This window comes from Mesoplodon mirus, assembly GCF_964341445.2.
Source record: "Mesoplodon mirus genome assembly, chromosome: 16".
Lineage (NCBI taxonomy): Eukaryota > Metazoa > Chordata > Mammalia > Artiodactyla > Ziphiidae > Mesoplodon > Mesoplodon mirus.
The window spans coordinates 27,875,833-27,890,110 of record NC_138992.1 but is presented as its reverse complement, the minus strand read 5'-3'; the positions used below and the strand labels follow the sequence as shown (position 1 = coordinate 27,890,110).

Genomic DNA, 14,278 nt, shown 5'->3' with positions numbered 1-14,278 from the left:
GATCTTGATGATTTCTTTCCTTCTGCTAACTTTGGGTTTTGTTTGTTCTTCTTTCTCTAGTTCCTTTATGTGTAAGGTTAGGTTGTATATTTGAGATGTTTGTTGTTTCTTGAGGTAGGATTGTATTGCTATAAACTTCCCACTTAGAACTTCTTTTGCTGCATTCCATAAGTTTTGGATCATCGTGTCTTTATTGTCATTTGTCTCTAGGTATTTTTTGATTTCCTCTTTGATTTCTTCAGTGGTCTCTTGGTTATTTAGTAACGTATTGTTTAGCCTCCATGTGTTTGTGTTTTTATGTTTTTTTCCCTGTAATTGATTTCTAGTCTCATAGTGTTGTGGTCAGAAAGATGCTTGATATGATTTCAATTTTCTTAAATTTACTGAGGCTTGATTTGTGAGCTAAGATATGATCTATCCTGAAGAATGTTCCGTGTGCACTTGAGAAGAAAGTCTAATCTGTTGTTGTTTGATGGCATGTCTTATAAATATCAATTAAATCTATCTGGTCTATTGTGTCATTTAAAGCTTCTGTTCCCTTATTAATATTCTGTTTGGATGATCTGTCCATTGGTGTAAATGAGGTGTTAAAGTCCCCCACTATTATTGTGTTAACGGTCGATTTCATCTTTTATAGCTGTTAGCAGTCGCCTTATGTATTGAGGTGGTCCTATATTGGGTGCATATATATTTATAATTGTTATATCTTCTTCTGGGTTGAACCCTTGATCATTATGTAGTGTCCTTCCTTTTCTCTTTTAACATTCTTTATTTTAAAGCCTATTTTATCTTATATGAGTATTGCTACTCCAGCTTTCTTTTGCCTTCCATTTGCATGGAATATCTTTTTCTATCCTCTCACTTTCAGTCTGTATGTGTCCCTAGGTCTGATGTGGGTCTCTGGTAGACAACATATATATGGGTTTTGTTTTATTTATTTGTTTGTTTTTATTTTTGGCCGTGTTGGGTCTTCATTGCTGCGTACGGGCTTTCTCTAGTTGCAGCGAGAGGGGGCTACTCTTTGTTGCAGTATGCGGGCTTCTCATTGCGGTGGCTTCTCTTATTGTGGAGCAAGGGCTCTAGGCACGCAGGCTTCAGTAGTTGTGCCACGTGGGCTCAGTAGTTGTGGCTTGTGGGCCCTTGAGCACAGCCTCAGTATTTGTGGCACACAGGCTTAGTTGCTCCGTGGCATGTGTGATCTTTCCGGGTCAGGGCTTGAACCCATGTCCCTTACATTGGCAGGCAGATTCTTAACTACTGTGCCACCAAGGAAGCCCTGGGTCTTTTTTTGTATCCATTCAGCGAGCCCCTGTCTTTTGGTTGGAGCATTTAATCCATTCACGTTTAAGGTAATTATCGATATGTATGTTCCTATGACCATTTTCTTAATTGTTTTGGGTTTGTTTTTGTAGGTCCTTTTCTTCTCTTCTGTTTCCCCCTTAGAGAAGTTTCTTTAGCATTTGTTGTAGAACTGGTTTGGTGGTGCTGAATTCTCTTAGCTTTTGCTTGTCTGTAAAGCTTTTGATTTCTCCATCGAATCTGAATGAGATTCTTGCCAGTTGGAGTAATCTTGGTTGTAGGTTCTTCCCTTTCATCACTTTAAGTATGTCATGCCAGTTCCTTCTGGCTTGTAGAATTTCTTCTGAGAAATCAGCTTTTAACCTTATGGGAGTTCCCTTGTATGTTATTTGTTGTTTCTCCCTTGCTGCTTTCAATAATTTTTCTTTGTCTTTAATTTTTGTCAATTTGATTACTATGTGTCTCGGCCTATTCTACTTGTGTTTATCCTGTATGGGAATCTCTGTGCTTCCTGAACATGGGTGGCTATTTCCTTTCCCATGTTAGGGAAGTTTTCGACTATAATCTCTTCAAATATTTTCTCGGATCCTTTCTCTCTCTCTTCTCCTTCTGGGACCCCTATAATGCAAATGTTGTTGTGTTCAATGTTGTTCCAGCGGTCTCGTTGGTTGTCTTCATTTCTTTTCATTCTTTTTTCTTTATTTTGTTCCACAGCAGTGAATTCCACCATTCTGTCTTCCAGTTCACTTATCCATTCTCCTGCCTCAGTTATCCTGCTATTGATTCCTTCTAGTGTAGTTTTCATTTCAGTTATTGTATTGTTCATCTCTGTTTGTTTGTTCTTTAATTCTTCTAGGTCTTTGTTAAACATTTCTTGCATCTTCTCGATTTTTGCCTCCATTCTTTTTCTGAGGTCCTGGATCATCTTCACTATCATTATTTTGAATTCTTTTTCTGGAAGGTTGCCTATCTCCAGTTCATTTAGTTGTTTTTCTGGGTGTTTATCCTGTTCCTTCATCTGTGCACAGCCTTCTGCCTTTTCATCTTGTCTATCTTTCTGTGAATCCTCTCTGTCTTTTTATACATTTTTCTTTACTGCTTCTGATGCTACCCTGACCCTACCATACTGTTGAAAACTTTCCCCAAACTGTATAATCTGTTAAATGATTCAACATAGATGAGCTAACAAATAAAAATGGCTTAATGTTCTAGCAGTTCTTCCTCAGTGTTTGTGTTTTCATAACATGTAACCCAGTTATAATTCCTGACTACATTTTAGAATCATCAGAGAAGCTTTAAAAAAATACCAAATGCACGAGCCCTCCCATCCAAGCCAGTTTGAATTTAACTGGTCTGCAGTGGGATGCGTGCATTGGTAGGTTTAAAAGCATCTCAGGTGTTTCTGATGTACAGCCAACATTAAGAACAAGCAGTCCAACCCACATTCAACATATATATATACCAGGTGCCTGACATTGCAAGTTACTCTGAAAAGCTACTCTCAGCCTTGTGGGATTACATGACTAAAGCACAATTCATTTTGCCCTTGAGTGAAAAAGGAGTTTTGGCGAAGAATACTGGATTTTCTCAGGCATATGCAATGGTATCTCAATAGGGAATATACCCAGTCTCTGGAAAGCTGACAGGAACCAGGCAGTGGCTCTGTCTTTCTCTCTCTCTCTCTTTCTCTCTTTCATTTTTGGTTCATTTTGTTCTTTCTGAAACCCAAATCTTTCTGCCTCCCCAGCTATGAAGAAAAATGTTATGGCTGCCCAAGGTCACTACATATATTTGTGCCCTGCATCTGAAGCTGCATCTACCTAGAGGGCTGCCCCTTTCTTATGAGAACAAAATGGTCCCCATGGAGGGACACCACCTTACGAGTACACTGGTAATGCTTCACAATTCTCTAGTTCCCAGTTCCTCCATTTAGGAGACAGATCCAGGCTAAGAGGTTTTTTTGTTACAAGTGCATAGTCTCTGAGAGGAGAATCTAGCTGGCCCAGCATGGTTAGGTCCCCTTTCTAATCTATTCACCCATGTTCTGAGAAACTGACTAATGTGGCAGAAGCACAGCTGTGGAGGATTCACCCTCATATGGGGAATTGAAAAGGGAATTATCTATGAGGTGGGCAGTTAACTGAAAAGGTCTACTTGATCCCTCAAAGAGCTAACTTTTGAATATGAGAGAAGAATCTAAAATTCAAATGTCTCTTATAAGTCTTCTATCAGACGAATAAGCATATAGGAAAAATAAGAGGTCATTTCTGACTGGTGTGTTCTAGGAAAGCATCTAGACAGTACAGGGAAAGAGGCCAGCCCAGACAGGCAGAGGGATTACAATGAAAAAAGACATGGAAGTGAGAATGGCAACTATTGCAGCTTGATTGGACCAGAGCATTTAAAATGTAGTAGGAAATAGTTGAGACTAAATTGTGGAGATTCTTGAAAGTCAGGCTAGTGAGAAAGGATTCCTTTTAAAAAACTGTAAGATTTTTGAGCAGGGGAAATATATAATCAGACTAGTATTTTAGGGAAATTGATCTCTTCCATGGTGTCTAGTAATAATTAAAGAGGAGAAGATGTGAAATAGATGAGTAGATCAAATAAAAGGAAAGACATGGTCTAATTTTGGTTGATGGCAATAAGAATAAAAAATAAAGACAGGGCATTCTTGTGAATCCTGGGGATTTCAGGCATCATGCCAGGAGCAAAGAGGGAGATATTTGGATTAGGAAGCATATTCCCAGTGCTCTGGCCATGTACAATATGGTAAAGCCAGTTCTAACAAGTTAGTCTTTAAAGCACCCTATTGTTTATTTGTTTCACTTTATTCATTCCATCATTCACTCACTTAACAAACATTTATTGAGCACCTGATTTGATCAGATACTATAAGAGGAGGTAGTTCAGATAAGATGAATAAGACCAATCTCTTCTAATGAGGATATAGACGTGAAAACAATGAATGAGAAGACAGTGCGAAAAGTGCCACATTACCTCATAGGGCTGCTGGGAATATTAAATGAGATCACGTCTGTAAAATGCTTAGGCACAGTGCCTGGTACCTAGTAAGCGCTCAATAAATAGTAACTATTCTCCCATGTAAAATCCTGTGAGAGCAAAAAGAAGGAGTGATGAGCTGTCTCAAGATACTGAGGACAGCTTCAGAGAGGAAGGAGATCATTAACCGGCAAAGACCAAGATGGGCACTCTAGGATAAAGGAGCCATCTGAGAAAAAGTGTGGTGTGTTCTGAGAAAATGAAGTGGCCCATCTGGACTGTGGGATGTGTATTTAGGAGTGGCAGGTATTGGGCCTATATTTTTGATAGCTTTTTATGGCCAAAAAAATTTAGACTTTATATTTTAGGCAATCAAAAGCAATGATTCAATTTCAAATAGAGATTAGGTGAGCAGATTCCTCATTAGAAAGATCACTCTGGGGACAGTATGGAAGATTGACTATGGGTGGGAGGTGAGAAACAGGTCAGAGCAAAGAAATCACTACAGATCTTCCTTGACTTTCCAATAAACCCATTGTAAGTTGAAAATATTGTAAATTGAAAATGCATTTAATACACATAACCTACTGAACATCATAGTTTAGCCTAGCCTACCTTAAACGTGCTCAAAACACTTCCATTAGCCTGCATTTGGGCAAAAGCATCTATCACAAAGCCTATCGTATAATGAAGTGCTGAATAGCTTATGTAATTTGTTCAATACTGTACTAAAAGTGAAAAACAGAATGGTTGTATGGGTACAGAATGGTTGTAAGTGTATCTGTGGTTTACCCTTGTGATTGCCTAGCTGACTGGGAGCTGTGGCTCCCTGCTGCTGCCCAGCATCATGAGAGTGCATTGTATTGCATATCACTAGCCTGGGAAAAGATCAAAATTCAAAGTATGGTTTCTACTGAGTGTGTATCACTTTCACACCACCGCAAAGTCAAAAAATCGTTAAGTCCAACCATTGTAAGTTGGGGACACCTGTAGTCTACCTGAATTGTTTAGACAAGTCATGTAAGGCAAGAGCTTGAATCAGATGATTCCAGTGGGATGAAGGGGCAGAAAAAAACAATGATGTATTGGGAAAATGCAGTTCTTTCCTTCCAATGTAGGGAAAAACCCAGTTCTTCTCTACTGTGCACTTTTTCTCTGTGTATCTCTTTTAATACTCACAGAGAACACTTCACTTCTCCTGGTCACCAAGTGTGCGGAGGTTTTTCTCCACACCAACCAATTCTCTGTGACACCAGCTGGGTGTCCTATAATTTAACTCTATTCTAACACTATCTACCTGGACATAGTGTCAGATCCCACAGGTTAAGGGCTCAGTCCCATAAGACTGTTCCCATCCCACTTCAAATGCCAATACCAAATAATAGGAGTCCAGTTTACTCACAACTTCTATCTGATTTGGCTACAAATTGGAGTTTCCCAGTACCCCCATCCTCAGGTTCGATTAATTTGTTAGAGCAGCTCACACACCTCAGGGAAACACTTACTTACATTTACCCATTTATTAAAGGAGGTGATGAAGAACACAGATGAACAGCCAGATGAAGAGATACCTAGGGCTAGGTCGGGGAGAGTCCCCAAGCATGGGAACTTCTGTCCCTGTGGAGTTGGAGTATGTCACTCTCCCAGTGTGAACCTGTTTGCCAACCTGGAAGCACTCCGAACCCTATACTACCGAGGTCTTAGGGAGGCTTCCTTACGTAGGCATGATCAATTATTAACCTCACTTTCAGCCCTTCTCCCCTCTCTGGAGGAGGGGGTGTGGGGCTGAAAATTCCAAGCTTCTAATCATGGCTTCGTCTTTCTGGTGACCAGCCCCCATCCAGAAGCCATCCCAGAGTCCACCCAGAATCACCTCAATAGAACAAAAGATACTCTAGTACTCTAATCACTTAGGAATTCACAAGGGTTTTAGGAGCCCTATGTCAGAGATGGGGTCAAAGACAAATATTAGAACAAGAGATGATCCTAATGCTCTTATCACTAAGAAATCAAAAGGGTTTCAGGAGATCTGGGCAAGAAACCGGGGCAGAGATTGATATATATTTCTATTATCTCATAAATGATGATTTCTTTTTACTTTTCCAACTTTGTTTTGATAAAGCATTTTATGAAGCATTTCCAATAATCTATATGCTTCTAAAATGCTAAACATTTATGAGATGATGTTTGAAAACTTGTTATCTAATTCAAAATGAACTGCATTTTACCATCTCACTGTTTAATGTTAGTCTATTCTAAAACATAGAAAAGCTCACACTTCAGGGAAAAAGCAAAACAAAACAAACTTTCACAAATATAACATCCAGTATAACATCCCAGATTAGATTACTTTTGAATATATTATGCAAAAATAATCTCATCAAATATTTTAATGTTGTGTTCCAATTTTGTATATTCTTGACAATCTTATACATTTCAAGATTGTGAAATAGATACTTAAAGGCAAAAATATGTCTTCTGGTGTGCTAATGAAGAACATCCTTTTCTTATTGCATTACATGAGAAATGGTCAGATGACCAAGACATAGGTAATTCATGGAGGCACCAGCAACTTTCTAGGTTGACAAATTGCTAAGTTTCAGCTTTTTCACCCCTGGAAAAGGTTACTGGGTAATTTCTAGAACTATCTGAGGTCTTTTTACTGCAATTCTTGTGTACAGTCAATGCTTATTCATTGAAAATTCACTTGACTAGAAATTTCAAATAATGAGTTGTTTTTTTTATAGTCCTTATGTGTGATAACTCATCTTTTTAATGAAAGCCACCAAGAAAAGTGAAATCTTGTATTTAATTTAAAAGCAAACCAGAAGGGCTTCCCTGGTGGCGCAGTGGTTGAGAGTCCGCCTGCCGATGCAGAGGACACGGGTTCGTGCCCCGATCTGGGAAGATCCCACATGCCGCGGAGCGGCTAGGCCCATGAGCCATGGCTGCTGAGCCTGCGCGTCCGGAGCCTGTGCTCCGCAACGGGAGAGGCCACAACAGTGAGAGGCCTGCATACCGCAAAAAAAAAAAAAAAAAAAAAAAAAGCAAACTAGAAAACTTCTATTTCATTTGCTACTATTTTAGCATATTTTTTAAATTAAAATTTTATTTTGAGATAACTGTAGATTCACATGTATGTGTAAGAATTAACACAGAGAAATTCCTTGTACACTTTCCCAGTTCCTCTCTGTGGTAACATCTTGCAAAACCACAGTTATATTTAACAACCAGGATATTGACATTGATAGAGTGTGGGTCTATTTCTGGGTCCTCTGTTCTCTTCCCTTCCTTGATCTATCCATCTTTTCCTCTATCAATACCATACTGTTTTGACCACTGTAGTTATACAATGGGCCCTAATATGGGAAGAGTGATTCCTCACACTTTATTCTTCTATTTCAAGGTTGCTTTAGGTATTCTAAGGCCTCATTTTAGTGTCTTTCATAATACTTTTTCTTTGAAATATTTGAAACTCGGCATACTGTATATGGCATTCCTATTAACAAGAATATTAATTATTAATATCTCATTCATCAAAATTCCAAATAAGCAAGAATTTACTCTGCTTTTAATACTTACTTTAAGGTAAATTACAGTAAAATAGATTACAAAAGCAAGTTATGGAATCTTCTCTGTAGGTATTTAAAAATCATCTACTCCTATCTATCTTGATATGTCATGAACATTTCAGGTCTAATAATTCTAAGATATTCATTATTTAAAATGATTTTAAATGCCTGAAGTTTTAACACATTAAACCAATGGGGTGTTCTGTAAAACTGTTCTGTTTTATCGACCTTTAGTCATATTTACCTAACTATATAACCTTTATAAAGCAATAAATAACTGCAAGCACAGAATATGAACAAATCCTAAAACCAGCTTGTTAAAATGCAACTTTGTCTTTAAAGAATCTGCTGTGCCATTTACCTTCGGAGAAAGGCGAAAAAGACAAACAGAAGCAAACTGATGCTCAGATATTAAATGTACTTAAGTGTGTAGATATATTTTTAGCCTTGAGAATGTATACTCACCAGCAGTGCTCTCTCATAATTGCCTGTTTTAACAAATGGGTCAGAATACATAAGATAAATCTGCAAACTATTGAATAAACTTGCCAAATATTGAATTTCAAAACAATCAGCATTATAAAAGTTAATGCAACCGTCTAATCCATGGTACTCCCAATTTCTTTTTGAGGGAAAAGGAGTTTTTGTTTTCTCCCAGAAAATTGATTAAAATATTTGTGCTGTCTTTAAGCAATAAAACAGGCTTTTAACGAGGTATTCTTTTATCACTGAAAAATGAAAAGTCAAGCCATATTAGAAATCACTGCAGCATATAATCAAAATAAATAAATATAAAAGAAAAATGTCCCCACCATATGCAGTGCTTTTCTATTTAGCTAACAAAGTCTTTAAACAAAAAGAGAAGAGCTTTAACATTTTAGAAAATTTTCCACAGTTTTGTTGAGATATAACTGACTTAAAGCAAACTGCACATATTTGAAGTGTACTAAAAAATATGTAAGTTTTGACACATGCAAAGCCCTGTGAAGCCACCACCAGAAGCAAGATAATAAACATACTTATCACCCTCAAACGTTTTTTTGTGCCTTTTTTATAACCTTTCTTACTTCTCCTACCCCAGCCTAGGCAACCACTGATTTGCTTTCTGTCACTATATATTAGTTTGCATTTTCGAGAATTTTATATAAATGGAATCATACAGCATATATTCTGTTTGGCTTCTTTCTCAGCTTAATTATTCCCAGATTCATTCATGTTGCTGCATGTAAAATAGTTCATTATTTTTTATTCCTGAAGTATGGATATACCACAATTTGTTTATCCATTCACCTGTCGAAGGGCATTTGTATTGTTTCCAGATTTTGGCTAGTACAAGTAAAACTGCTACAAATATTTGTATGCAAATCTTTGTATGGACCTATGTTTTCATTTCTCTTGGATGAATATGTAGATGTTGAATGGTTGGATCACATAGTAGATTGTGTTTAACTCTTTAAGAAGCTGTCCAACTTTTTTCCAGAGTGGCTGAACCACTTCAGTTTCTACCAGCAGTGAATGAGAATTTCAGTTGTTTCACATACTCACCAACACTTGGTACGGTCAGTTGTTTTAATTTTAGCCATTGTGTTAGGTGTGTAGTGGTATCCTCTTGTGGTTTTAATTTGCACTTACCTAATGACTAATGATAATGAGCATGTTTTCATTTGCTCATTTTTTATTCATATAGCTCTTTGATGAAGTGTGTATAAATACTTTGCTCCCTTTCTAAAAAATTGTGCTGTTTTCTTATTGTTGAATTTTAAGAGTTCATTAATATTCTGGATATAAGCACCATATTCTATATATGATTTGTAAATATTTTCTCCTGGTCTGTGGATTACCTTTTCACTCTCCTAACAGTATCTTTTGAAGAACAGAAATTTAAAGTTTTGATGAAGTCCAATTTATTGGTTTTTTTCTTATGGATTCTGCTTTTGGTGTTGTATTTAAGAAATATTTGTCTAAACCTAAGGTCTCAAAGATTTTCTCCTATGCTGTTTATTTAAGAAGTTCTATAGTTGTAGATTTTTACATTATATCTAAGATCCATTTTGAGTTAGTTTTTGTGTATTGTAAGGGGTATGGATAGAAGTTCTCTGTTTTTTGCATACGTACTTCCAAATGTTTCAGCATCATTTATTGAGAAGTTTATTTTTTTCTCCATTGAATTGCCTTTACACCTTTGTCAAAAATCAGTTGTCTATACATGTGTGGGTCTATTTCTGGGCTCTTTCTTCTTTTTTTTAACATCTTTATTGGAGTATAATTGCTTTACAATGTTGTGTTAGTTTCTGCTGTATAACAAAGTGAATCAGCTACATGTATATATATCCTCATATCCCCATATCCCCTCCCTCTTGCGTCTCCCCGCCATGCTCCCTATCCCACCCCTCTAAGTGGTCACAAATGGGCTGTTTACTCTTTTCCATTGATCTACTTGTCTGCCTATGCCAATATTGCACTGTCTTAATCACTGTAGTTTTATAATAAATTTTGAAGTCAGATAGTATTTGTCTTCTAACTTTGCTCCTCTTTTTCAGTTGGTTACTCAGACAACCAAGTAATGTTATGGCAGAGAATAGTTGTGTTTAAAGATGCTTTTCACTAATTCTGGTCTGAGAAGATGGAGCAAAAACTCCAGTTCAGAATTAATGCATGAGGGATATGCTCACAGTTAATACGTTTGATGCTTTATCACTTCGCTTGTATCTTAGCTTTGTTGAACACAGACCATGTTTCAATTATTGTGGCTGAAAGCTACATTAGTTCAGTTCTTTACAAGTATTAACTATTGTATAGATAAGTGAAAATTAAGTGTGGAGTATAACTTCCAGAAGACATCTTTGTATTTTGAAATCTTGATGCATTTAGAAGGAAGCTGGAGTGAGTTTTCATGCAAATTCTTATTAAAAAGTTAAACAGGACTAACAACTACTGTCTAACGTGGAATGATGAGAAACACATCTAATCTTATTGTCCAATTTCCTGCAACAATTTTCAGTGGTCTTTACCATCCTTTCAGCCTGACCATTTGCTTGAGACCATTGGGAGATGTGATAAAACAGTTGCTTCTATGATTTATTGGGTACTTACTAATACAACTCTGAAGAGATTTTTGTTTTGTTTTTCTTCTTCTTCTTCTTCTTTTTTTTCAAAACTGAGATTGTCAATATGCTATACCTCACTTGCATTGGGAAATTTATGAATAGGAAAATTGCTTAGGGCTAGGTTGTGTTATAACTGAGTGCTTGGACCTTGAATTTAGGCAAACAGGGTTTAAATATTGATTCTGCTTTATACTAGTTATCTGGCCTTATGTTATCAAATATCTCTAAACCCCATCTAGAAATTGGGGATAATATGGTGTCTGCCTCTTAGGATTATTATAAATATTAAGTTACATAATGTTTATAAAACACTTAGGCCATATGAACTTTATGTAGATATTGTTATGCTCTAGGTCAGTGGTTTCCTAACTTATCTGTATATTAGCATCACCTAGGGACCTTTAAACAATTTCAAAGTTCATGCCACACCCATGACCAATTAAATCACAATCTCTTGGAATGGGACACAGGGACCAGGAGGACTTTTCAAAGCTCCCCAGGAGAGTCCAATGTGCAGACAACTGCAGTAGATGACATATAAATTTTCGTATTTAATTTTACAATAACTCTCTGAGTTGTGCTTTCATTCCTTTTTATACATGAGAAAATTGAGGTTCACACTGAGTATGTTGATGAGGGTCATGTAGCAAATCCAGCTTAAACGATTCAAACCCCAGGTCTGTCTGACTTCAAAATCCTTGCTTTTAACTAGTTCACTGTATTTATTTAAGCAAGATCCTAGATAATCCTAAATTTAACTAAAAAAATTGCATACACACACAGCAGAAGATTTATTGTAAATATCTGACCCATAGTTATGAATAAAGCAGTAGGGAAATTGGAAACAGTTTGTTTGGCATTTCTGAAAAAGTCTACCATAACCTATTAACATAATCTTAAAAAATCAATAAGGATTCTTGATCAAGGCTTTGACATTATATATCATGGAATTAATTTTGGTAAATAATACACTGGATCTTGACATGTGTTTTATTTTTTTCCAGTCTTTACAGTAGTCAGATAAAGTCCAAGCTACTAGTAAGAGACAGTTTGTACCCAATGTTTTCCCAAGAATAATTCCCAGATGTGCTACATGTACAATGGCCAAGATAAGCTGATGACTAGTTTCTGGAACAATACTGTTTGCTATAAAACACATTCCTATGGCATGTAATTTTTTCTCTACACACCTAATTTAGGACATCAATGAACCAGCATCACAGCTCTAGTGGGAGCACTACAGTAGGTTTTGGTATCTAAGTCACAGATGGCTCTGGACATAACCATTAGCTATTGCTCTTCCAGGCCTGTAAACAAGTTATAAGAACCGAGCAAAAATGACATTTCTGCATACAGGATGACATAATTATGGGTGTAGGCTTAATCTTAGAGAAGAATTCCAAAAGAGCTTATGTCAGTACAAATTGTAAAGACACTGCCATAGCAGTATTTTTACGATTTCTTTACTCCCTCAGTAATTGCAAAGAACTCAATGTCATTTGACAATAATTCTATCAATATTATTGTCAGAACTTTCTGCTTGACTAGTAGGCAACTATTCTTCAGTCTACCTGGCACTTTGAGGCTAAGGACTCTCCAGACTTTATCAACTGAAACAACAGTGGTTTGTATTCAGTGTAATATCATGATGCAAACCAAGAAGTTAATAACACTTTGACATTCTGAAAAGTGTTTTCCCACCAGATAGTTCCAACACTACCAGATGTTATTTTCCAGTAGGCAACAAAGTACCTCAACAAGGTTGATTTTTATTTTTAATTTGAGATTTTCTGTTTTTCAAAGGGAAAACAACTTTATTTTCTTTCTATAGTTATAAAATTATTGTTAGCCATACTGACTGGTGTAGTGAAGAAAGAAAGCATCTGAAATCTCACTATGCAGTGATAACCTCTAGGTATGTTGGTTTCCCTCTCTCCCTCACTCCTTTTTGATTATCTTTCTATTTATCTTTCTAACTATCTAAAAATAATGCAATAAATACACATTATGGAAAAATCATATATTAGAGAATGGACACAACATGTAAAGCAAATTCCTTCCTCCATTTTTCCCCATCCTTAAATCAGTTTTTCAGAGGTTAAATTGTTTATGTTTCACGGCTATATTTTGATTTATCGACTGCATATTATCTGTTGATTCCCAGCTATAAAGGTAAGAATTTAGTCCACCCATGTTACTTGCTATTTGTCTTTTCTTCCTACTAGTTTTAATAATCCTATTATTACTTTCATTTCTAATGGTTACTTACTGACTTTTTTTTTTGGTTTTTTTATTTGTTATTTTTTTTCAGCTTTGAGGTATAATTGACAGATTTGTAATATATTTAAAGTGTACATTGTGATGATTTGATATATGTATATATTATGAAAAGATTTCCCCCATCTAGTTAATTATCACATCCATCACCTTAAAGCTGTTGACAAAGTACTTGGCTCCTAGTTGAATAAAAAAGGCATAAACATCACATTCATGCTAAACACTAATTATTTCAAATTGGTGAAAAAAGTCATAAAGTACAAATTAACTGTGGTCTCCTCTGTGAAATGTATCTTAAAAGAACTATAATTTCTATGGTATTATTGCAGGAAGATGAGGCTATCATCCTATTCTGTGGACAGTACAAGCAAAGAGAACCATCATTCCCAAGGTAGGGAAAAAGTATGTGCCACCTTTTTTTAAAAAAAATTTTTATTGGAGTATAGTTGATTTACAATGTTGTGTTAGTTTCAGGTGTAGAGCAAAGTGAATCAGTCTATTCCCATGTAGGCCATTATAGAGTACTGAGTAGAGTTCCCTGTGCTATACAGTAGGTTCTTATTATTACTGAAATTTCTATTGTCTATTGCATCAACTGCCAACTCTCTTTTCACTTTTTGTGTTAATGACACTAGCATTACTATTCACACTTCCACCTCTCCTGCCCATTTTTTAAGCCTCAATTTCTGTATTTTTGCAGTGTCAAGCTTTATCATATTTATATTTTGTTCTGCAAGGATTCAAATTCAAGAGATCTGGGTTAAAATCATATTTCCATTATATATAAGCTATATAATATAATTTCACTAGGCCTCAGTGGCGAGTATGTGACTTTTTTATTTTCCTTAAAGGTGCCTTTTGATGAACAGGTTTCTAATTTTGATAAAGTTCAGTATATCGTTTTTTTTTCTTTTATGGTTATTGCTTTTTTACACACCAAGAAATCTCTGCCTACTGCATGACTGCAAAGATATTCTTTATGCTTCCTTCTACGGATTTTATAGTTTCGGCTTTTATTTT

The 14,278-nt window shown here is 36.1% G+C and overlaps 1 long non-coding RNA gene across 4 annotated transcripts in view; it reads right to left on the bottom strand.

Moving 5' to 3' along the window:
- Positions 1–14,278, bottom strand: part of LOC309791705 — a 215,173-nt gene that overhangs the window by 55,355 nt on the left and 145,540 nt on the right. The window lies entirely within an intron of this gene.